We start from the raw sequence: 24,776 nt of genomic DNA, 5'->3' as shown, positions 1-24,776 counted from the left end.
CTGAAATTACACATTTGAAAATAACACACGGAAATCGGATCATTTCCATTTCTCTCATACCAAAAGTACACGGACCAAGACATACAACTGTTTATACGTTCAAAACTCACACTCAAAATAGTTGCCCAATCGATAGGTGACGCTGTTTGAAATATCAGGTATCCATAATCCTGTGCGCCAACAATGTTTCAAGGAAAAAACACATTGATGAACACAAAATACTCGTTTAAACTGTCTATTTAGGTTGAGTCCTTCTAAATGTAGTAAATCTATGAACGTCTATTGTTTGTATTAGAAGGAATGGTTGCTGCAATTTCACCGATCGCCTTTTACTAAAGATTTCCGTGGGGAGGAACAATGAGAGTTCATCTCAATTTTTTGATGCTCTGCGAAAGCGGAGCCACCTATACTTGTCAATGGGAAATAGTTAATAGTCCTGCCTTGTAGTTATTAATTCTGCTAAAGTTTACAGACCAAATTGGTTAAGCTTTAGGGACAGCTTTTGGTGACGTCCACCCATTCAAATATAAAACTATTGATTATGCATTGAGCAATAAATTAATATATTTTCCACAAATTATACTATATGTAAGTAACAATAATAGGAGCCATTTAGCTATTAAAGTATTAATATAAAAATACCCTCGTAAATACCCATAAACTGATGCTTTGCTTCTCTTTCTACTGCCTCCACGCCTTTGTTCACCTCCTTTTTCTTAGAGTTGCCATCTAGTGGTGGTGGCAGCATAAGAAATGAAGTAAAAACATACCCATCATGCATTGCCTCTTTTCACCTGAGAACCATATGAATTTGTATTTATAGAAAATCTCCAACAGTACCGCAGAAAGATATATATTTCTTTTTCTGAGCAAGTTTAGAAAATGACATTCTCTTAAAAATTTGAGAACAAGGATTGTACTAAAAATTTCTGGCACAATTTCTGATTTAAAGAAAGACATTTTGATCATATTTTTTCGTATATCCTTGCTGCCAGCCGCCATGAACTTGAATCAATGACGTCATTGACCCTCTGCTTTATCCTGTGAGAATGAAGCTAACGGACTGTGATGTAAACTACTCTTGATTTGACCAGTAGAGTAGGGGGTGCAAAAATCAGTTGTATGTCTGGGTCCACGTACCTTTTGGCCATTAGTTTTTCTTTATAGTGTAGGTAAATGGAGAACGGGAAATGATCCGTGGGGCTATTCCAGAAAGCAGGTTATATGAAAGTTATATCATATACGTTCGTATCAATAACGGGTCGGGAACGTAGTAATTTCATTTTATTTTGCAATTACTAATTTGTTGAATGAAGTTCGGCAAGTAGGTGCACAGTTGCAGAGCACAGCTTGATGCACCATCGCTCAGTATGTGGCGACCATGAAATTTGGCTTCGTGTGAGGGATTTTGTATTGTACAGGAGAATCAGGGGAGAGCGCGAACGCAGTCCCCCACTACCAGAAATTATGCAGTCGAGATTCCCACATTTGGGGAATTCGCAGGGGTCAGCACAACCGGAGTGCAATGGCTGAGCCTCACCCTGGGTGAACCACCTTCTTGATCATGGTATCTCCCCTGCCAGGTAAGTATGAGTTGTATACGTCGCCGGGGCCGACGTTTTCACCGCGCACACCATCTACAGTCAGAGGCTAATTTGGTACAAAAGTGTGAGCACACATATTCAGTGGATGAGACAGCATTCGTAGAACTGTTAACATAGTATATCGTATTAGAGAGAAGCTGTCTATTAGTATTAGTCATTCAAAACCAAAACATTTTAAATTAAGTAAAAAATAGATTCAGAAACATGACCATCATGCCTTGCTTCTTTTTCTACTGCCTCCACGTCTTTGTTCACCTCCTTTTTCCTAGAGTCGCCATCTAGTGGTGATGCCAGCAACTATAATAAACCGATAAATGAAGTCAAAACATGCCCATCATGCAGTGCCTCTTTTCTCCTGAGAACCCTAAAACGGTATGAATTTGTATTTATTGAAAATCTCCAACATTACCGCAGAAAAATATATATACTTCTTTTTCTGAACGAGTTTTGAAAATGACATTTTCTTAACATTTGGAGAACAAGAATTGTACTAAAAGATCCTGGAACAATGATAGGAAAATCTCAAGCAAAAAAAGACATTTTGACCATATTTTAGAACAGTTACGTAAATTCTTGCTGCCGCCTAAGATGAGCCGTCATGAACTGTCATGTACTGATATTGTACTGTGGGCCTACGTGATGACGTAGTGAAGGAGTGACGTTCAGGGAAATGAATATGCAGACAGAGCGGCAAGTTGATGGCCCTCTGTTTCATGAATAAAAGTGATTAAAGACATCGGTTCGGGTCCTGATTAAATTCAGAGTGCATTACCTAATAAAGATATAAGGTGAGCACACAACATGAACTTGAATCAAATCCGATCAAGACGTCGTTGACTTTCTGCTTCATCCTGTGAGAATGAAGCTAACGGATTGTGATGTAAACTACTTTTTATTTGACCAGTAGAGGGGGGCGCACCGCTCCTGGAGGTACTGCAATACCAGGTCGATGCATAGAGTGGACGGAGCAAGCCCCTATACCATCTCCCTGTTGCGAAAATCCAATTAATACATGGTCCCCGGATAGGGAACGTATCAGATATTAATCTGATAAGAACAGATTCTACACCTGGTCTTAGCCAAAAGGCCGAGAAGCGATGTACTGAAACTGGTCTGAGGAAACCACTTAAATAAAGAGACTGTGGTGTGCAAGGACTGGAGTCGGAGGCGGAGTGATAAATGACGGTGCCAACGGCAGTTGTTTTAATGACATTTATAATTAGCTTCTCTCAACCACGGGCCGACTCTTTTCCCTTCGAGATCCTAACACACACTCCTCAAACAGGAAACTCCCACACGTGTAAAACATCCCACCGGAACTCGGCAACGTGAACTTAGGTTCCGGGTGAATTATGTCAACCCACTACAAGACTACCAATTCAAGTTACGGTCTAAATATATCGACTCATACTAATGCTTCTTTTCCGGCGCATCACGTGATTCCCGTTTCTTTTTGTGGTCAGGTGCGGAAGTCAACGCTGCTGCCATCTAGCGGTGTAACGGCATATACGCTTTAACAAATAATAATCACTCGCAGGGCACACAGAGACGAAAAACCGTCCGCACTCGCACCTACGGGCAATTTGGAGCGCTCAATGGGCCTATCATGCATGTTTGGGGGAAATGGAAGGAAACCAGAGTGGAGAACGTGCACAATGCAAACAAACAGGTCAGGGAGTTGGAACCGAACGCAGCAGAGCAAGCATGGACTCACAACGACACGTTTAGAGTGTAAACGTTTCCATAGAATTGCCAAACACCAAATACTTGTTCGAACTATACATCTTAGTTGAGTGTTAAGGCCTCCTAAATTTAGCAAATATATGAAGATCTATTTTTATTAAAAGGAAATGGTTGCTAGTGTGACACCGCCTGTTACTTTGGTGAGACCAGCAATGGGGTGGCCCGTTTGGACAAGCCGAAATCAGTTCACTCTTGTTTCTCTTCAGATCGTATAAATCTTTCGCCTTTTACTAAAGATTTCCGTGGGGAGGAACTACAAGAGTATATCTCAATTTTTTGATGCTCTGTGAAAGCGGAGCTTCCTGTACTTGTCAATGGAAAGTAATCTTAATTCCTGCTTTGTTGCCATTAATTCTGCCATAGCTTATCTAATATGAGCAATAAATAAATATATTTTCTACTAATTATACTATATGTAAGGAACAATAAACGGAGGCATTTAGCCATTAATATATTTATTATTAAAGTTAATTCAGATTTGTGTCGAAGTTGTAAAGATTTAAGCCGTGTAAATGAATACAGCCATAAGTACTTCAGTACAAAAGTACTTCAGAAATACATAACACGCTTTTGTTAGTTGAACTAATACGACGATACTGTTAATCGACTGAGTTGAATATCAGGAGTACGTCACTACATTAGCTTAATTTTTATTTAACCAATTTCAAAGAACTACTCTGATCATGTCCCTCCCCTCAATGCTCCACTAGGAAGCATAGAACGCTCATCAAAAGTGGAGAATCTATGATATAAACATCATTATTCTCCGCTAGCTTCACGCTCAGGAAGGAACATCAATTCTCATCATCGTAGTTGGCGAGACCGTTCACTTTAGAAACACATATCTCAAGTTAATAACTATAGAAATGATCCCAGAAAGTATAGTCTTAATTCATCAACGAGGGGCGGCGGGAAGTCATCTGCGAGTGTACCATTTTTACCCAGAGGGCAACCACGACTAGTAAAGGACTATGTTTAGATTGTATTAGAAAGAGTGCCGACGTCATTAGGGTATTTGGCAACACAGCCATCATTGGCTGAGCGCTCGATCACGTACCCACGATCCTTTGCGTCAATGTTTAGAACAAGCAATTTTTTTAACACTTGTTGTGTTACAAGTATACTTGTTTAAATTGTCTAAATTGTAAGGCTTTAAAACTGGCTGTGTATACTAGGCTTTTGTTTTAAACATGAAGGCTTTTATTTAAAAACGACCATGTAAAGTAAAGGTTTTAAAATTAACATAGAGGCTTTTAAAAATGCCTATGGTAGCCAAACAATCAACTTTACATTGCAGACACGTTTCAGAATCCACCCGCCGTGAGTACTGATAACGCTTGCAGACACCAGAGAGAATATTTTATATTGCCCATCCATCCAATTTCTGTACTGATTCTCCCCACGGGGTTAGTAGGCGTGCTGGAGCCTATCACATAGGGATGGGCGGATCGATACAAAAGTATCGATATATCGATCCAGGCTGCTCATTTTTGAGTATCGATCTCCCTAGCTAAAATATCGATACTTACAATTATTTAATTATATTTTTCCTCATTTTTTTCTGCTCCAATTTGACGACTTGCACTCATGCTAGCACTACTTTTCCTTCCGCCTGCTGCACCGGCGTGTCCTGCTCTGCTTTGCTCCCGCCCCCTTTTCTCACAAGCCCTCCTCCTCCGCCTCCCGTTCCAATCCAAACAAACACAAACAAGCATGGCCACGGCGGCGGCCCAGTCCGAACGCAAGAGAAGTCTAGTTTGGGGATATTATATTTTACTTAATAACAACGAGGCAAAATGTGAAATATGTCACAAAACAATTAAATATTGTGGCAACACCACAAACTTGACAAAACATTTAAGCAAAATTCACCCCACGGTTCATGAAGAGCTGCAGTTGAAACGTGCCGCAGACACTAAGGCAGCGACGGAAAACCCTGCAGCCACACCGAGGCTAAGGTATCAAAGTACCTTAGAAGCAGCGTTTCAGAAAGGCAAGACATATCCAGGTATCAGGTGCTAACCAAAAATTGTAAGCATTTGTGGTTGATGTGCTATTTGAAGCAATAATTACTACGCTTTAGTCAGTCATTTATAAATAAAGTTTTCCCCTTTTCAATTTGTGGTCGAACGCCATACGTTTTATTTGTAACTCCACTTCCTATAAACAACACTAAAGTATTACAATATTAAATGTAAGTATCCAGTGGCTTTACAAATTGATAGTTTTGCTGCTCATGACGATTAAGCCCTGCATCTCTGTTGGTACCATGTCTCTTTTTAGATTATACTAAAAGACAAAACTTTTTCCCAACAACAGAGAGAGAGAGAGAGAGAGAGAGAGAGAGAGAGAGAGAGAGAGAGAGAGAGAGAGAGAGAGAGAGAGAGAGAGAGAAAAGTAAAGAATAGCTCCTTTTTATTAAAGTTATACTATTAATATGCATATTCCACTAATGCACTAATGTCTAAAAAGGTTAATAATTCACGTGACGTAATACTTTTTTCTACAAAAATCAATAGATGACTCTCCAAGAGCAAGAATGCCACTGCATTTAAATCGTTTTTTGGGCGGGAAATTACACTTCCGGTATCGATATCGGATCGAATATCGGGTATTTTGGGTAGGAATTACTTGGTATCGGATCGATTCCAAAATCATTGGTATCGCCCATCCCCACTGGACATCATAAACTGGTGGCCAGCCAATCGTAGGGCCGATATGTTTTCTATTTTGTTGTAAAGGATAGAATTCTTCTGCTATTCACATTTAGATAAAGGTCATGAACTTGACTGAATCAAACCCTTTCAAGACGTTATTGACTTTCTGCTTTATCCTGTGAGAATGAAGCAAACCGACTCTAATGGCTTCCTGACTTAACTATCCTTTATTTGACCAGCAGAGGGGGGTGCACCGTTCCTGGAAGTACTGCAATACCAGGTCGATGCGTGGAGTGGACGGAGCAAGCCCCTAATTCCATCTCCCAGTTCCAAAAATCAATTTAATATATGGTCCCCGGATAGGGGACGTATCAGATATTAAACTGATAAGAACAGATACTACACTTGATCTTAGCCAAAAGGCCGAGAAGCGATAACCGAAAGTTGGTCTGAGAAAACTACTTAAATAAAGAGACTACCAATTCAAGTTACGGTTTAAATATATTGAGTCATACTAATGCCACGTACCGACCACCGTAACAAACCTCAACTATTAACAGTTTGGAATGATAATGCGTCACCGGGCTGTTTTCAACCTGTGCATCGGTTGCAGATTTTCGTGTGTTCGTGGAGGTTTAGTGTCACGTGGTTCACGTTGACCCAATAGAATAACGATGAACTGAGCTCCTGATGGGAATAGCTTTTAATGACCAACAAAACGAATTGGTCATTCGCCAAAAACAATCGGATCTTTGGATACATTTCGGGACCGAAGGCAAGATAGCTGTTTGACGAACATTTTGACGGGAAAAAAAAACACGCAGCAAAAAAACACGCGGCCCACTTCGCCAAACTACTTCCTGTTTCCTGCTGTGGCAATTTACATTAACCCTCGAACGCCACCATCGCAGTGGAGGTGAATCGCATTCCAATCCACGCCAGCATTTCTTAACACTCATTTGAGGAAATTACGATCGTCTTTTGTTTCCCGATTTGTGTTGAATAAAAATCTGAAATTACACATTTGAAAATAACACACGGAAATCGGATCATTTCCATTTCTCTCATACCAAAAGTACACGGACCAAGACATACAACTGTTTATACGTTCAAAACTCACACTCAAAATAGTTGCCCAATCGATAGGTGACGCTGTTTGAAATATCAGGTATCCATAATCCTGTGCGCCAACAATGTTTCAAGGAAAAAACACATTGATGAACACAAAATACTCGTTTAAACTGTCTATTTAGGTTGAGTCCTTCTAAATGTAGTAAATCTATGAACGTCTATTGTTTGTATTAGAAGGAATGGTTGCTGCAATTTCACCGATCGCCTTTTACTAAAGATTTCCGTGGGGAGGAACAATGAGAGTTCATCTCAATTTTTTGATGCTCTGCGAAAGCGGAGCCACCTATACTTGTCAATGGGAAATAGTTAATAGTCCTGCCTTGTAGTTATTAATTCTGCTAAAGTTTACAGACCAAATTGGTTAAGCTTTAGGGACAGCTTTTGGTGACATCCACCCATTCAAATATAAAACTATTGATTATGCATTGAGCAATAAATTAATATATTTTCCACAAATTATACTATATGTAAGGAACAATAATAGGAGCCATTTAGCTATTAAAGTATTAATATAAAAATACCCTCGTAAATACCCATAAACTGATGCTTTGCTTCTCTTTCTACTGCCTCCACGCCTTTGTTCACCTCCTTTTTCTTAGAGTTGCCATCTAGTGGTGGTGGCAGCATAAGAAATGAAGTAAAAACATACCCATCATGCATTGCCTCTTTTCACCTGAGAACCATATGAATTTGTATTTATAGAAAATCTCCAACAGTACCGCAGAAAGATATATATTTCTTTTTCTGAGCAAGTTTAGAAAATGACATTCTCTTAAAAATTTGAGAACAAGGATTGTACTAAAAATTTCTGGCACAATTTCTGATTTAAAGAAAGACATTTTGATCATATTTTTTCGTATATCCTTGCTGCCAGCCGCCATGAACTTGAATCAATGACGTCATTGACCCTCTGCTTTATCCTGTGAGAATGAAGCTAACGGACTGTGATGTAAACTACTCTTGATTTGACCAGTAGAGTAGGGGGTGCAAAAATCAGTTGTATGTCTGGGTCCACGTACCTTTTGGCCATTAGTTTTTCTTTATAGTGTAGGTAAATGGAGAACGGGAAATGATCCGTGGGGCTATTCCAGAAAGCAGGTTATATGAAAGTTATATCATATACGTTCGTATCAATAACGGGTCGGGAACGTAGTAATTACATTTTATTTTGCAATTTGTTGAATGAAGTTCGGCAAGTAGGTGCACAGTTGCAGAGCACAGCTTGATGCACCATCGCTCAGTATGTGGCGACCATGAAATTTGGCTTCGTGTGAGGGATTTTGTATTGTACAGGAGAATCAGGGGAGAGCGCGAACGCAGTCCCCCACTACCAGAAATTATGCAGTCGAGATTCCCACATTTGGGGAATTCGCAGGGGTCAGCACAACCGGAGTGCAATGGCTGGGCCTCACCCTGGATGAACCACCTTCTTGATCATGGTATCTCTCCTGCCAGGTAAGTATGAGTTGTATACGTCGCCGGGGCCGACCTTTTCACCGCGCACACCATCTACAGTCAGAGGCTAATTTGGTACAAAAGTGTGAGCACACATATTCAGTGGATGAGACAGCATTCGTAGAACTGTTAACATAGTATATCGTATTAGAGAGAAGCTGTCTATTAGTCATTCAAAACCAAAACATTTTAAATTAAGTAAAAAATAGATTCAGAAACATGACCATCATGCCTTGCTTCTTTTTCTACTGCCTCCACGTCTTTGTTCACCTCCTTTTTCCTAGAGTCGCCATCTAGTGGTGATGCCAGCAACTATAATAAACCGATAAATGAAGTCAAAACATGCCCATCATGCAGTGCCTCTTTTCTCCTGAGAACCCTAAAACGGTATGAATTTGTATTTATTGAAAATCTCCAACATTACCGCAGAAAAATATATATACTTCTTTTTCTGAACGAGTTTTGAAAATGACATTTTCTTAACATTTGGAGAACAAGAATTGTACTAAAAGATCCTGGAACAATGATAGGAAAATCTCAAGCAAAAAAAGACATTTTGACCATATTTTAGAACAGTTACGTAAATTCTTGCTGCCGCCTAAGATGAGCCGTCATGAACTGTCATGTACTGATATTGTACTGTGGGCCTACGTGATGACGTAGTGAAGGAGTGACGTTCAGGGAAATGAATATGCAGACAGAGCGGCAAGTTGATGGCCCTCTGTTTCATGAATAAAAGTGATTAAAGACATCGGTTCGGGTCCTGATTAAATTCAGAGTGCATTACCTAATAAAGATATAAGGTGAGCACACAACATGAACTTGAATCAAATCCGATCAAGACGTCGTTGACTTTCTGCTTCATCCTGTGAGAATGAAGCTAACGGATTGTGATGTAAACTACTTTTTATTTGACCAGTAGAGGGGGGCGCACCGCTCCTGGAGGTACTGCAATACCAGGTCGATGCATAGAGTGGACGGAGCAAGCCCCTATACCATCTCCCTGTTGCGAAAATCCAATTAATACATGGTCCCCGGATAGGGAACGTATCAGATATTAATCTGATAAGAACAGATTCTACACCTGGTCTTAGCCAAAAGGCCGAGAAGCGATGTACTGAAACTGGTCTGAGGAAACCACTTAAATAAAGAGACTGTGGTGTGCAAGGACTGGAGTCGGAGGCGGAGTGATAAATGACGGTGCCAACGGCAGTTGTTTTAATGACATTTATAATTAGCTTATCTCAACCACGGGCCGACTCTTTTCCCTTCGAGATCCTAACACACACTCCTCAAACAGGAAACTCCCACACGTGTAAAACATCCCACCGGAACTCGGCAACGTGAACTTAGGTTCCGGGTGAATTATGTCAACCCACTACAAGACTACCAATTCAAGTTACGGTCTAAATATATCGACTCATACTAATGCTTCTTTTCCGGCGCATCACGTGATTCCCGTTTCTTTTTGTGGTCAGGTGCGGAAGTCAACGCTGCTGCCATCTAGCGGTGTAACGGCATATACGCTTTAACAAATAATAATCACTCGCAGGGCACACAGAGACGAAAAACCGTCCGCACTCGCACCTACGGGCAATTTGGAGCGCTCAATGGGCCTATCATGCATGTTTGGGGGAAATGGAAGGAAACCAGAGTGGAGAACGTGCACAATGCAAACAAACAGGTCAGGGAGTTGGAACCGAACGCAGCAGAGCAAGCATGGACTCACAACGACACGTTTAGAGTGTAAACGTTTCCATAGAATTGCCAAACACCAAATACTTGTTCGAACTATACATCTTAGTTGAGTGTTAAGGCCTCCTAAATTTAGCAAATATATGAAGATCTATTTTTATTAAAAGGAAATGGTTGCTAGTGTGACACCGCCTGTTACTTTGGTGAGACCAGCAATGGGGTGGCCCGTTTGGACAAGCCGAAATCAGTTCACTCTTGTTTCTCTTCAGATCGTATAAATCTTTCGCCTTTTACTAAAGATTTCCGTGGGGAGGAACTACAAGAGTATATCTCAATTTTTTGATGCTCTGTGAAAGCGGAGCTTCCTGTACTTGTCAATGGAAAGTAATCTTAATTCCTGCTTTGTTGCCATTAATTCTGCCATAGCTTATCTAATATGAGCAATAAATAAATATATTTTCTACTAATTATACTATATGTAAGGAACAATAAACGGAGGCATTTAGCCATTAATATATTTATTATTAAAGTTAATTCAGATTTGTGTCGAAGTTGTAAAGATTTAAGCCGTGTAAATGAATACAGCCATAAGTACTTCAGTACAAAAGTACTTCAGAAATACATAACACGCTTTTGTTAGTTGAACTAATACGACGATACTGTTAATCGACTGAGTTGAATATCAGGAGTACGTCACTACATTAGCTTAATTTTTATTTAACCAATTTCAAAGAACTACTCTGATCATGTCCCTCCCCTCAATGCTCCACTAGGAAGCATAGAACGCTCATCAAAAGTGGAGAATCTATGATATAAACATCATTATTCTCCGCTAGCTTCACGCTCAGGAAGGAACATCAATTCTCATCATCGTAGTTGGCGAGACCGTTCACTTTAGAAACACATATCTCAAGTTAATAACTATAGAAATGATCCCAGAAAGTATAGTCTTAATTCATCAACGAGGGGCGGCGGGAAGTCATCTGCGAGTGTACCATTTTTACCCAGAGGGCAACCACGACTAGTAAAGGACTATGTTTAGATTGTATTAGAAAGAGTGCCGACGTCATTAGGGTATTTGGCAACACAGCCATCATTGGCTGAGCGCTCGATCACGTACCCACGATCCTTTGCGTCAATGTTTAGAACAAGCAATTTTTTTAACACTTGTTGTGTTACAAGTATACTTGTTTAAATTGTCTAAATTGTAAGGCTTTAAAACTGGCTGTGTATACTAGGCTTTTGTTTTAAACATGAAGGCTTTTATTTAAAAACGACCATGTAAAGTAAAGGTTTTAAAATTAACATAGAGGCTTTTAAAAATGCCTATGGTAGCCAAACAATCAACTTTACATTGCAGACACGTTTCAGAATCCACCCGCCGTGAGTACTGATAACGCTTGCAGACACCAGAGAGAATATTTTATATTGCCCATCCATCCAATTTCTGTACTGATTCTCCCCACGGGGTTAGTAGGCGTGCTGGAGCCTATCACATAGGGATGGGCGGATCGATACAAAAGTATCGATATATCGATCCAGGCTGCTCATTTTTGAGTATCGATCTCCCTAGCTAAAATATCGATACTTACAATTATTTAATTATATTTTTCCTCATTTTTTTCTGCTCCAATTTGACGACTTGCACTCATGCTAGCACTACTTTTCCTTCCGCCTGCTGCACCGGCGTGTCCTGCTCTGCTTTGCTCCCGCCCCCTTTTCTCACAAGCCCTCCTCCTCCGCCTCCCGTTCCAATCCAAACAAACACAAACAAGCATGGCCACGGCGGCGGCCCAGTCCGAACGCAAGAGAAGTCTAGTTTGGGGATATTATATTTTACTTAATAACAACGAGGCAAAATGTGAAATATGTCACAAAACAATTAAATATTGTGGCAACACCACAAACTTGACAAAACATTTAAGCAAAATTCACCCCACGGTTCATGAAGAGCTGCAGTTGAAACGTGCCGCAGACACTAAGGCAGCGACGGAAAACCCTGCAGCCACACCGAGGCTAAGGTATCAAAGTACCTTAGAAGCAGCGTTTCAGAAAGGCAAGACATATCCAGGTATCAGGTGCTAACCAAAAATTGTAAGCATTTGTGGTTGATGTGCTATTTGAAGCAATAATTACTACGCTTTAGTCAGTCATTTATAAATAAAGTTTTCCCCTTTTCAATTTGTGGTCGAACGCCATACGTTTTATTTGTAACTCCACTTCCTATAAACAACACTAAAGTATTACAATATTAAATGTAAGTATCCAGTGGCTTTACAAATTGATAGTTTTGCTGCTCATGACGATTAAGCCCTGCATCTCTGTTGGTACCATGTCTCTTTTTAGATTATACTAAAAGACAAAACTTTTTCCCAACAACAGAGAGAGAGAGAGAGAGAGAGAGAGAGAGAGAGAGAGAGAGAGAAAAGTAAAGAATAGCTCCTTTTTATTAAAGTTATACTATTAATATGCATATTCCACTAATGCACTAATGTCTAAAAAGGTTAATAATTCACGTGACGTAATACTTTTTTCTACAAAAATCAATAGATGACTCTCCAAGAGCAAGAATGCCACTGCATTTAAATCGTTTTTTGGGCGGGAAATTACACTTCCGGTATCGATATCGGATCGAATATCGGGTATTTTGGGTAGGAATTACTTGGTATCGGATCGATTCCAAAATCATTGGTATCGCCCATCCCCACTGGACATCATAAACTGGTGGCCAGCCAATCGTAGGGCCGATATGTTTTCTATTTTGTTGTAAAGGATAGAATTCTTCTGCTATTCACATTTAGATAAAGGTCATGAACTTGACTGAATCAAACCCTTTCAAGACGTTATTGACTTTCTGCTTTATCCTGTGAGAATGAAGCAAACCGACTCTAATGGCTTCCTGACTTAACTATCCTTTATTTGACCAGCAGAGGGGGGTGCACCGTTCCTGGAAGTACTGCAATACCAGGTCGATGCGTGGAGTGGACGGAGCAAGCCCCTAATTCCATCTCCCAGTTCCAAACATCAATTTAATATATGGTCCCCGGATAGGGGACGTATCAGATATTAAACTGATAAGAACAGATACTACACTTGATCTTAGCCAAAAGGCCGAGAAGCGATAACCGAAAGTTGGTCTGAGAAAACTACTTAAATAAAGAGACTACCAATTCAAGTTACGGTTTAAATATATTGAGTCATACTAATGCCACGTACCGACCACCGTAACAAACCTCAACTATTAACAGTTTGGAATGATAATGCGTCACCGGGCTGTTTTCAACCTGTGCATCGGTTGCAGATTTTCGTGTGTTCGTGGAGGTTTAGTGTCACGTGGTTCACGTTGACCCAATAGAATAACGATGAACTGAGCTCCTGATGGGAATAGCTTTTAATGACCAACAAAACGAATTGGTCATTCGCCAAAAACAATCGGATCTTTGGATACATTTCGGGACCGAAGGCAAGATAGCTGTTTGACGAACATTTTGACGGGAAAAAAAAACACGCAGCAAAAAAACACGCGGCCCACTTCGCCAAACTACTTCCTGTTTCCTGCTGTGGCAATTTACATTAACCCTCGAACGCCACCATCGCAGTGGAGGTGAATCGCATTCCAATCCACGCCAGCATTTCTTAACACTCATTTGAGGAAATTACGATCGTCTTTTGTTTCCCGATTTGTGTTGAATAAAAATCTGAAATTACACATTTGAAAATAACACACGGAAATCGGATCATTTCCATTTCTCTCATACCAAAAGTACACGGACCAAGACATACAACTGTTTATACGTTCAAAACTCACACTCAAAATAGTTGCCCAATCGATAGGTGACGCTGTTTGAAATATCAGGTATCCATAATCCTGTGCGCCAACAATGTTTCAAGGAAAAAACACATTGATGAACACAAAATACTCGTTTAAACTGTCTATTTAGGTTGAGTCCTTCTAAATGTAGTAAATCTATGAACGTCTATTGTTTGTATTAGAAGGAATGGTTGCTGCAATTTCACCGATCGCCTTTTACTAAAGATTTCCGTGGGGAGGAACAATGAGAGTTCATCTCAATTTTTTGATGCTCTGCGAAAGCGGAGCCACCTATACTTGTCAATGGGAAATAGTTAATAGTCCTGCCTTGTAGTTATTAATTCTGCTAAAGTTTACAGACCAAATTGGTTAAGCTTTAGGGACAGCTTTTGGTGACATCCACCCATTCAAATATAAAACTATTGATTATGCATTGAGCAATAAATTAATATATTTTCCACAAATTATACTATATGTAAGGAACAATAATAGGAGCCATTTAGCTATTAAAGTATTAATATAAAAATACCCTCGTAAATACCCATAAACTGATGCTTTGCTTCTCTTTCTACTGCCTCCACGCCTTTGTTCACCTCCTTTTTCTTAGAGTTGCCATCTAGTGGTGGTGGCAGCATAAGAAATGAAGTAAAAACATACCCATCATGCATTGCCTCTTTTCACCTGAGAACCATATGAATTTGTATTTATAGAAAATCTCCAACAGTACCGCAGAAAGATATATATTTCTTTTTCTGAGCAAGTTTAGAAAATGACATTCTCTTAAAAATTTGAGAACAAGGATTGTACTAAAAATTTCTGGCACAATTTCTGATTTAAAGAAAGACATTTTGATCATATTTTTTCGTATATCCTTGCTGCCAGCCGCCATGAACTTGAATCAATGACGTCATTGACCCTCTGCTTTATCCTGTGAGAATGAAGCTAACGGACTGTGATGTAAACTACTCTTGATTTGACCAGTAGAGTAGGGGGTGCAAAAATCAGTTGTATGTCTGGGTCCACGTACCTTTTGGCCATTAGTTTTTCTTTATAGTGTAGGTAAATGGAGAACGGGAAATGATCCGTGGGGCTATTCCAGAAAGCAGGTTATATGAAAGTTATATCATATACGTTCGTATCAATAACGGGTCGGGAACGTAGTAATTACATTTTATTTTGCAATTACTAATTTGTTGAATGAAGTTCGGCAAGTAGGTGCACAGTTGCAGAGCACAGCTTGATGCACCATCGCTCAGTATGTGGCGACCATGAAATTTGGCTTCGTGTGAGGGATTTTGTATTGTACAGGAGAATCAGGGGACGCAGTCCCCCACTACCAGTCCCCCACTACCAGAAATTATGCAGTCGAGATTCCCACATTTGGGGAATTCGCAGGGGTCAGCACAACCGGAGTGCAATGGCTGGGCCTCACCCTGGATGAACCACCTTCTTGATCATGGTATCGCCCCTGCCAGGTAAGTATAAGTTGTATACGTCGCCGGGGCCGACCTTTTCACCGCGCACACCATCTACAGTCAGAGGCTAATTTGGTACAAAAGTGTGAGCACACATATTCAGTGGATGAGACAGCATTCGTAGAACTGTTAACATAGTATATCGTATTAGAGAGAAGCTGTCTATTAGTCATTCAAAACCAAAACATTTTAAATTAAGTAAAAAATAGATTCAGAAACATGACCATCATGCCTTGCTTCTTTTTCTACTGCCTCCACGTCTTTGTTCACCTCCTTTTTCCTAGAGTCGCCATCTAGTGGTGATGCCAGCAACTATAATAAACCGATAAATGAAGTCAAAACATGCCCATCATGCAGTGCCTCTTTTCTCCTGAGAACCCTAAAACGGTATGAATTTGTATTTATTGAAAATCTCCAACATTACCGCAGAAAAATATATATACTTCTTTTTCTGAACGAGTTTTGAAAATGACATTTTCTTAACATTTGGAGAACAAGAATTGTACTAAAAGATCCTGGAACAATGATAGGAAAATCTCAAGCAAAAAAAGACATTTTGACCATATTTTAGAACAGTTACGTAAATTCTTGCTGCCGCCTAAGATGAGCCGTCATGAACTGTCATGTACTGATATTGTACTGTGGGCCTACGTGATGACGTAGTGAAGGAGTGACGTTCAGGGAAATGAATATGCAGACAGAGCGGCAAGTTGATGGCCCTCTGTTTCATGAATAAAAGTGATTAAAGACATCGGTTCGGGTCCTGATTAAATTCAGAGTGCATTACCTAATAAAGATATAAGGTGAGCACACAACATGAACTTGAATCAAATCCGATCAAGACGTCGTTGACTTTCTGCTTCATCCTGTGAGAATGAAGCTAACGGATTGTGATGTAAACTACTTTTTATTTGACCAGTAGAGGGGGGCGCACCGCTCCTGGAGGTACTGCAATACCAGGTCGATGCATAGAGTGGACGGAGCAAGCCCCTATACCATCTCCCTGTTGCGAAAATCCAATTAATACATGGTCCCCGGATAGGGAACGTATCAGATATTAATCTGATAAGAACAGATTCTACACCTGGTCTTAGCCAAAAGGCCGAGAAGCGATGTACTGAAACTGGTCTGAGGAAACCACTTAAATAAAGAGACTGTGGTGTGCAAGGACTGGAGTCGGAGGCGGAGTGATAAATGACGGTGCCAACGGCAGTTGTTTTAATGACATTTATAATTAGCTTATCTCAACCACGGGCCGACTCTTTTCCCTTCGAGATCCTAACACACACTCCTCAAACAGGAAACTCCCACACGTGTAAAACATCCCACCGGAACTCGGCAACGTGAACTTAGGTTCCGGGTGAATTATGTCAACCCACTACAAGACTACCAATTCAAGTTACGGTCTAAATATATCGACTCATACTAATGCTTCTTTTCCGGCGCATCACGTGATTCCCGTTTCTTTTTGTGGTCAGGTGCGGAAGTCAACGCTGCTGCCATCTAGCGGTGTAACGGCATATACGCTTTAACAAATAATAATCACTCGCAGGGCACACAGAGACGAAAAACCGTCCGCACTCGCACCTACGGGCAATTTGGAGCGCTCAATGGGCCTATCATGCATGTTTGGGGGAAATGGAAGGAAACCAGAGTGGAGAACGTGCACAATGCAAACAAACAGGTCAGGGAGTTGGAACCGAACGCAGCAGAGCAAGCATGGACTCACAACGACACGTTTAGAGTGTAAACGTTTCCATAGAATTGCCAAACACCAAATACTTGTTCGAACTATACATCTTAGTTGAGTGTTAAGGCCTCCTAAATTTAGCAAATATATGAAGATCTATTTTTATTAAAAGGAAATGGTTGCTAGTGTGACACCGCCTGTTACTTTGGTGAGACCAGCAATGGGGTGGCCCGTTTGGACAAGCCGAAATCAGTTCACTCTTGTTTCTCTTCAGATCGTATAAATCTTTCGCCTTTTACTAAAGATTTCCGTGGGGAGATTTTTTCAATTTTTTGATGCTCTGTGAAAGCGGAGCTTCCTGTACTTGTCAATGGAAAGTAATCTTAATTCCTGCTTTGTTGCCATTAATTCTGCCATAGCTTATCTAATATGAGCAATAAATAAATTTATTTTCTACTAATTATACTATATGTAAGGAACAATAAACGGAGGCATTTAGCCATTAATATATTTATTATTAAAGTTAATTCAGATTTGTGTCGAAGTTGTAAAGATTTAAGCCGTGTAAATGAATACAGCCATAAGTACTTCAGTACAAAAGTACTTCAGAAATACATAACACGCTTTTGTTAGTTGAACTAATACGACGATACTGTTAATCGACTGAGTTGAATATCAGGAGTACGTCACTACATTAGCTTAATTTTTATTTAACCAATTTCAAAGAACTACTCTGATCATGTCCCTCCCCTCAATGCTCCACTAGGAAGCATAGAACGCTCATCAAAAGTGGAGAATCTATGATATAAACATCATTATTCTCCGCTAGCTTCACGCTCAGGAAGGAACATCAATTCTCATCATCGTAGTTGGCGAGACCGTTTACTTTAGAAACACATATCTCAAGTTAATAACTATAGAAATGATCCCAGAAAGTATAGTCTTAATTCATCAACGAGGGGCGGCGGGAAGTCATCTGCGAGTGTACCATTTTTACCCAGAGGGCAACCACGACTAGTAAAGGACTATGTTTAGATTGTATTAGAAAGAGTGCCGACGTCATTAGGGTATTTGGCAACACAGCCATCATTGGCTGAGCGCTCGATCACGTACCCACGATCCTTTGCGTCAATGTTTAGAACAAGCAATTTTTTTAACACTTGTTGTGTTACAAGTATACTTGTTTAAATTGTCTAAATTGTAAGGCTTTAAAACTGGCTGTGTATACTAGGCTTTTGTTTTAAACATGAAGGCTTTTATTTAAAAACGACCATGTAAAGTAAAGGTTTTAAAATTAACATAGAGGCTTTTAAAAATGCCTATGGTAGCCAAACAATCAACTTTACATTGCAGACACGTTTCAGAATCCACCCGCCGTGAGTACTGATAACGCTTGCAGACACCAGAGAGAATATTTTATATTGCCCATCCATCCAATTTCTGTACTGATTCTCCCCACGGGGTTAGTAGGCGTGCTGGAGCCTATCACATAGGGATGGGCGGATCGATACAAAAGTATCGATATATCGATCCAGGCTGCTCATTTTTGAGTATCGATCTCCCTAGCTAAAATATCGATACTTACAATTATTTAATTATATTTTTCCTCATTTTTTTCTGCTCCAATTTGACGACTTGCACTCATGCTAGCACTACTTTTCCTTCCGCCTGCTGCACCGGCGTGTCCTGCTCTGCTTTGCTCCCGCCCCCTTTTCTCACAAGCCCTCCTCCTCCGCCTCCCGTTCCAATCCAAACAAACACAAACAAGCATGGCCACGGCGGCGGCCCAGTCCGAACGCAAGAGAAGTCTAGTTTGGGGATATTATATTTTACTTAATAACAACGAGGCAAAATGTGAAATATGTCACAAAACAATTAAATATTGTGGCAACACCACAAACTTGACAAAACATTTAAGCAAAATTCACCCCACGGTTCATGAAGAGCTGCAGTTGAAACGTGCCGCAGACACTAAGGCAGCGACGGAAAACCCTGCAGCCACACCGAGGCTAAGGTATCAAAGTACCTTAGAAGCAGCGTTTCAGAAAGGCAAGACATATCCAGGTATCAGGTGCTAACCAAAAATTGTAAGCATTTGTGGTTTATGTGCTATTTGAAGCAATAATTACTACGCTTTAGTCAGTCATTTATAAATAAAGTTTTCCCCTTTTCAATTTGTGGTCGAACGCCATACGTTTTATTTGTAACTCCACTTCCTATAAACAACACTAAAGTATTACAATATTAAATGTAAGTATCCAGTGGCTTTACAAATTGATAGTTTTGCTGCTCATGACGATTAAGCCCTGCATCTCTGTTGGTACCATGTCTCTTTTTAGATTATACTAAAAGACAAAACTTTTTCCCAACAACAGAGAGAGAGAGAGAGAGAGAGAGAGAGAGAGAGAGAGAGAGAGAGAGAGAGAGAGAGAGAGAGAAAAGTAAAGAATAGCTCCTTTTTATTAAAGTTATACTATTAATATGCATATTCCACTAATGCACTAATGTCTAAAAAGGTTAATAATTCACGTGACGTAATACTTTTTTCTACAAAAATCAATAGATGACTCTCCAAGAGCAAGAATGCCACTGCATTTAAATCGTTTTTTGGGCGGGAAATTACACTTCCGGTATCGATATCGGATCGAATATCGGGTATTTTGGGTAGGAAATACTTGGTATCGGATCGATTCCAAAATCATTGGTATCGCCCATCCCCACTGGACATCATAAACTGGTGGCCAGCCAATCGTAGGGCCGATATGTTTTCTATTTTGTTGTAAAGGATAGAATTCTTCTGCTATTCACATTTAGATAAAGGTCATGAACTTGACTGAATCAAACCCTTTCAAGACGTTTTGACTTTCTGCTTTATCCTGTGAGAATGAAGCAAACCGACTCTAATGGCTTCCTGACTTAACTATCCTTTATTTGACCAGCAGAGGGGGGTGCACCGTTCTTGGAAGTACTGCAATACCAGGTCGATGCGTGGAGTGGACGGAGCAAGCCCCTAATTCCATCTCCCAGTTCCAAAAATCAATTTAATATATGGTCCCCGGATAGGGGACGTATCAGATATTAAACTGATAAGAACAGATACTACACTTGATCTTAGCCAAAAGGCCGAGAAGCGATAACCGAAAGTTGGTCTGAGAAAACTACTTAAATAAAGAGACTACCAATTCAAGTTACGGTTTAAATATATTGAGTCATACTAATGCCACGTACCGACCACCGTAACAAACCTCAACTATTAACAGTTTGGAATGATAATGCGTCACCGGGCTGTTTTCAACCTGTGCATCGGTTGCAGATTTTCGTGTGTTCGTGGAGGTTTAGTGTCACGTGGTTCACGTTGACCCAATAGAATAACGATGAACTGAGCTCCTGATGGGAATAGCTTTTAATGACCAACAAAACGAATTGGTCATTCGCCAAAAACAATCGGATCTTTGGATACATTTCGGGACCGAAGGCAAGATAGCTGTTTGACGAACATTTTGACGGGAAAAAAAACACGCAGCAAAAAAACACGCGGCCCACTTCGCCAAACTACTTCCTGTTTCCTGCTGTGGCAATTTACATTAACCCTCGAACGCCACCATCGCAGTGGAGGTGAATCGCATTCCAATCCACGCCAGCATTTCTTAACACTCATTTGAGGAAATTACGATCGTCTTTTGTTTCCCGATTTGTGTTGAATAAAAATCTGAAATTACACATTTGAAAATAACACACGGAAATCGGATCATTTCCATTTCTCTCATACCAAAAGTACACGGACCAAGACATACAACTGTTTATACGTTCAAAACTCACACTCAAAATAGTTGCCCAATCGATAGGTGACGCTGTTTGAAATATCAGGTATCCATAATCCTGTGCGCCAACAATGTTTCAAGGAAAAAACACATTGATGAACACAAAATACTCGTTTAAACTGTCTATTTAGGTTGAGTCCTTCTAAATGTAGTAAATCTATGAACGTCTATTGTTTGTATTAGAAGGAATGGTTGCTGCAATTTCACCGATCGCCTTTTACTAAAGATTTCCGTGGGGAGGAACAATGAGAGTTCATCTCAATTTTTTGATGCTCTGCGAAAGCGGAGCCACCTATACTTGTCAATGGGAAATAGTTAATAGTCCTGCCTTGTAGTTATTAATTCTGCTAAAGTTTACAGACCAAATTGGTTAAGCTTTAGGGACAGCTTTTGGTGACATCCACCCATTCAAATATAAAACTATTGATTATGCATTGAGCAATAAATTAATATATTTTCCACAAATTATACTATATGTAAGGAACAATAATAGGAGCCATTTAGCTATTAAAGTATTAATATAAAAATACCCTCGTAAATACCCATAAACTGATGCTTTGCTTCTCTTTCTACTGCCTCCACGCCTTTGTTCACCTCCTTTTTCTTAGAGTTGCCATCTAGTGGTGGTGGCAGCATAAGAAATGAAGTAAAAACATACCCATCATGCATTGCCTCTTTTCACCTGAGAACCATATGAATTTGTATTTATAGAAAATCTCCAACAGTACCGCAGAAAGATATATATTTCTTTTTCTGAGCAAGTTTAGAAAATGACATTCTCTTAAAAATTTGAGAACAAGGATTGTACTAAAAATTTCTGGCACAATTTCTGATTTAAAGAAAGACATTTTGATCATATTTTTTCGTATATCCTTGCTGCCAGCCGCCATGAACTTGAATCAATGACGTCATTGACCCTCTGCTTTATCCTGTGAGAATGAAGCTAACGGACTGTGATGTAAACTACTCTTGATTTGACCAGTAGAGTAGGGGGTGCAAAAATCAGTTGTATGTCTGGGTCCACGTACCTTTTGGCCATTAGTTTTTCTTTATAGTGTAGGTAAATGGAGAACGGGAAATGATCCGTGGGGCTATTCCAGAAAGCAGGTTATATGAAAGTTATATCATATACGTTCGTATCAATAACGGGTCGGGAACGTAGTAATTTCATTTTATTTTGCAATTACTAATTTGTTGAATGAAGTTCGGCAAGTAGGTGCACAGTTGCAGAGCACAGCTTGATGCACCATCGCTCAGTATGTGGCGACCATGAAATTTGGCTTCGTGTGAGGGATTTTGTATTGTACAGGAGAATCAGGGAAAGCGCGAACGCAGTCCCCCACTACCAGAAATTATGCAGTCGAGATTCCCACATTTGGGGAATTCGCAGGGGTCAGCACAACCGGAGTGCAATGGCTGAGCCTCACCCTGGGTGAACCACCTTCTTGATCATGGTATCTCCCCTGCCAGGTAAGTATGAGTTGTATACGTCGCCGGGGCCGACCTTTTCACCGCGCACACCATCTACAGTCAGAGGCTAATTTGGTACAAAAGTGTGAGCACACATATTCAGTGGATGAGACAGCATTCGTAGAACTGTTAACATAGTATATCGTATTAGAGAGAAGCTGTCTATTAGTCATTCAAAACCAAAACATTTTAAATTAAGTAAAAAATAGATTCAGAAACATGACCATCATGCCTTGCTTCTTTTTCTACTGCCTCCACGTCTTTGTTCACCTCCTTTTTCCTAGAGTCGCCATCTAGTGGTGATGCCAGCAACTATAATAAACCGATAAATGAAGTCAAAACATGCCCATCATGCAGTGCCTCTTTTCTCCTGAGAACCCTAAAACGGTATGAATTTGTATTTATTGAAAATCTCCAACATTACCGCAGAAAAATATATATACTTCTTTTTCTGAACGAGTTTTGAAAATGACATTTTCTTAACATTTGGAGAACAAGAATTGTACTAAAAGATCCTGGAACAATGATAGGAAAATCTCAAGCAAAAAAAGACATTTTGACCATATTTTAGAACAGTTACGTAAATTCTTGCTGCCGCCTAAGATGAGCCGTCATGAATGTTAGGGATGTCAGGTTGTGTTGTGTGACGTCATGAGGGGAGGCGCGGCAGTTCAATACAGAAAGTGACTGAAACAACAGCTGTCGTCTTGGGTCTGATTCATATCAATACATATATCACGCACAAACATGGTGTCAGAAGTGGCTGGACGGCGCTGTGCTTCGCTGCGGGGCCAGTGAAAGACGGTGTGGAGAGACAGACGGACAGAAGGCAAAGACGAGCGAAACGGCGGTTAGCGGCCTGCTAGGCTAACGACACCACCCGCCATGGCAACGAATATACCACCGCCGGAGGAGATGAAGATGAGCGGCGACCTGGCGAGCAATTGGGACAATTTCAGAGGGGAATTTGAAGACTATCTACTGGCAACGGGATTATCAGAGAAAGAGCAACCAGTGCAAGCAGCAACCCTACGGAGAGTAATGGGTAATGAATGTCGTCACATTTACAAGCATAACTTGGGTCTCACGGTGGACCAAGGGAAGGATGTTAAAGTTATTCTTGATGCTTTAGAGGAGTACTTCAAACCAGCTAGAAACGTCATATTTGAGAGATTTGTTTTTGGAACCTGCAAGCAAGATGAAGGGGAGCCCATTGATGTGTTTGTGACGAAACTGAGGGAGAAAGCTGCTTCGTGCGAGTATGGACAACTCAAAGAGGACTTGATCAGAGACAGACTGGTGCTGGGTGTGATTGATGAAAGTGTGCGCCGCCGGCTGCTCAGACAAAGAGATCTCACACTGGCATCGGCCATAGACATATGCAGAACGGCGGAGATGACAGACACGAGGATACAAGCAATCACGCAGGACAGGCCTCCGGAGACAGTGCACAAAATGGATGGCCCGCGGCCACGTCCCCCGCCCAGGCAGGAGCGTCCGGACGGAATCCGGAATCAGGCACCTAACACATATGACAGCGCTATGTGCAGATTCTGCGGCATCACGCACAGGCGTGGGCGTGATTTTTGCCCAGCCTTTGGAAAGAACTGTAGGAGCTGTGGGACCGCAAATCATTTTGCCAAGGTTTGCATGAAGAGGGGCCAAGCCACAAGACAGCTTCACGCGGCAGACGGTGAAGTTCCCGAGGACATGGACAGGTCTGACATGGGAGCACACATTTACACAATGGAGAGCATAGGGGCAGTTCAGGGGCGAGGGAAGAAATGGTTTGTCAACTTGAAAATGCATGGTGGGTTTCAGAGGTGCCAGATAGATTCGGGGGCCACATGTGATGTCATGAGCATAAAAGACATGAGAAGACTTGACCCTGGGGCAAAGCTACTACCTAGCCAGACCAGGCTAGTATTGTATTCAGGCCAATCCATGCAATCCGCGGGCATATTCCACACAAAGTGCGTAGTGAGGGGTAGGGTACACAGACTGCGGTTCGAAATAGTGAGAAGTGGGCAGAGACCTCTGTTGTCAGGCGAAACGAGTGTGCGGCTAGGATTGGTGCACTTCACCATCCCAGAAGAACTTCTTATGGTGAGACACAGCAGCTCAGGGCCATTGACCAGACAGCAGCTTGTACTGACGTACGCAGATGTTTTCAACGATCCAGTTGAGTCACTCCCAGGGGATGTTCATTTTGTGCTAGATAGTA

The 24,776-nt window shown here is 40.8% G+C and overlaps 15 non-coding genes and 1 pseudogene across 15 annotated transcripts; 3 read left to right on the top strand and 13 right to left on the bottom strand.

Annotated features, from left to right (window-relative positions):
- Positions 1-1,427: 1,427 nt before the first annotated feature.
- LOC133145756 (U1 spliceosomal RNA) lies at positions 1,428-1,591 on the bottom strand. The gene has a single exon (XR_009711006.1). It is a non-coding gene; the product is annotated as a U1 spliceosomal RNA (small nuclear RNA).
- Positions 1,592-2,512: 921 nt separating this feature from the next.
- Positions 2,513-2,703, bottom strand: LOC133145826 (U2 spliceosomal RNA). The gene has a single exon (XR_009711076.1). It is a non-coding gene; the product is annotated as a U2 spliceosomal RNA (small nuclear RNA).
- An 830-nt stretch (positions 2,704-3,533) lies between these two features.
- On the top strand, positions 3,534-3,647 carry LOC133145970 (U5 spliceosomal RNA). The gene has a single exon (XR_009711211.1). It is a non-coding gene; the product is annotated as a U5 spliceosomal RNA (small nuclear RNA).
- Positions 3,648-4,018: 371 nt separating this feature from the next.
- Positions 4,019-4,236, bottom strand: LOC133145903 (small nucleolar RNA U3). The gene has a single exon (XR_009711148.1). It is a non-coding gene; the product is annotated as a small nucleolar RNA U3 (small nucleolar RNA).
- Positions 4,237-6,247: 2,011 nt separating this feature from the next.
- LOC133145750 (U2 spliceosomal RNA) lies at positions 6,248-6,439 on the bottom strand. The gene has a single exon (XR_009711000.1). It is a non-coding gene; the product is annotated as a U2 spliceosomal RNA (small nuclear RNA).
- Positions 6,440-8,434: 1,995 nt separating this feature from the next.
- On the bottom strand, positions 8,435-8,598 carry LOC133146051 (U1 spliceosomal RNA). Its single transcript, XR_009711282.1, has one exon. It is a non-coding gene; the product is annotated as a U1 spliceosomal RNA (small nuclear RNA).
- Positions 8,599-9,513: 915 nt separating this feature from the next.
- Positions 9,514-9,704, bottom strand: LOC133145824 (U2 spliceosomal RNA). Its single transcript, XR_009711074.1, has one exon. It is a non-coding gene; the product is annotated as a U2 spliceosomal RNA (small nuclear RNA).
- An 830-nt stretch (positions 9,705-10,534) lies between these two features.
- LOC133145969 (U5 spliceosomal RNA) lies at positions 10,535-10,648 on the top strand. Its single transcript, XR_009711210.1, has one exon. It is a non-coding gene; the product is annotated as a U5 spliceosomal RNA (small nuclear RNA).
- Positions 10,649-11,019: 371 nt separating this feature from the next.
- LOC133145901 (small nucleolar RNA U3) lies at positions 11,020-11,237 on the bottom strand. Its single transcript, XR_009711147.1, has one exon. It is a non-coding gene; the product is annotated as a small nucleolar RNA U3 (small nucleolar RNA).
- A 1,979-nt stretch (positions 11,238-13,216) lies between these two features.
- On the bottom strand, positions 13,217-13,408 carry LOC133145789 (U2 spliceosomal RNA). Its single transcript, XR_009711038.1, has one exon. It is a non-coding gene; the product is annotated as a U2 spliceosomal RNA (small nuclear RNA).
- A 2,002-nt stretch (positions 13,409-15,410) lies between these two features.
- On the bottom strand, positions 15,411-15,579 carry LOC133145736 (U1 spliceosomal RNA). Its single transcript, XR_009710986.1, has one exon. It is a non-coding gene; the product is annotated as a U1 spliceosomal RNA (small nuclear RNA).
- A 915-nt stretch (positions 15,580-16,494) lies between these two features.
- Positions 16,495-16,685, bottom strand: LOC133145823 (U2 spliceosomal RNA). Its single transcript, XR_009711073.1, has one exon. It is a non-coding gene; the product is annotated as a U2 spliceosomal RNA (small nuclear RNA).
- Positions 16,686-17,524: 839 nt separating this feature from the next.
- Positions 17,525-17,617, top strand: LOC133146016 (U5 spliceosomal RNA; annotated as a pseudogene).
- Positions 17,618-17,988: 371 nt separating this feature from the next.
- LOC133145900 (small nucleolar RNA U3) lies at positions 17,989-18,206 on the bottom strand. The gene has a single exon (XR_009711146.1). It is a non-coding gene; the product is annotated as a small nucleolar RNA U3 (small nucleolar RNA).
- Positions 18,207-20,204: 1,998 nt separating this feature from the next.
- Positions 20,205-20,396, bottom strand: LOC133145788 (U2 spliceosomal RNA). Its single transcript, XR_009711037.1, has one exon. It is a non-coding gene; the product is annotated as a U2 spliceosomal RNA (small nuclear RNA).
- A 2,000-nt stretch (positions 20,397-22,396) lies between these two features.
- LOC133145967 (U1 spliceosomal RNA) lies at positions 22,397-22,560 on the bottom strand. Its single transcript, XR_009711208.1, has one exon. It is a non-coding gene; the product is annotated as a U1 spliceosomal RNA (small nuclear RNA).
- Positions 22,561-24,776: the final 2,216 nt, after the last annotated feature.

Source organism: Syngnathus typhle, linkage group LG21, assembly GCF_033458585.1.
Source record: "Syngnathus typhle isolate RoL2023-S1 ecotype Sweden linkage group LG21, RoL_Styp_1.0, whole genome shotgun sequence".
NCBI classification, from domain to species: domain Eukaryota; kingdom Metazoa; phylum Chordata; class Actinopteri; order Syngnathiformes; family Syngnathidae; genus Syngnathus; species Syngnathus typhle.
This window is presented reverse-complemented; position numbering and strand designations above follow the sequence as displayed.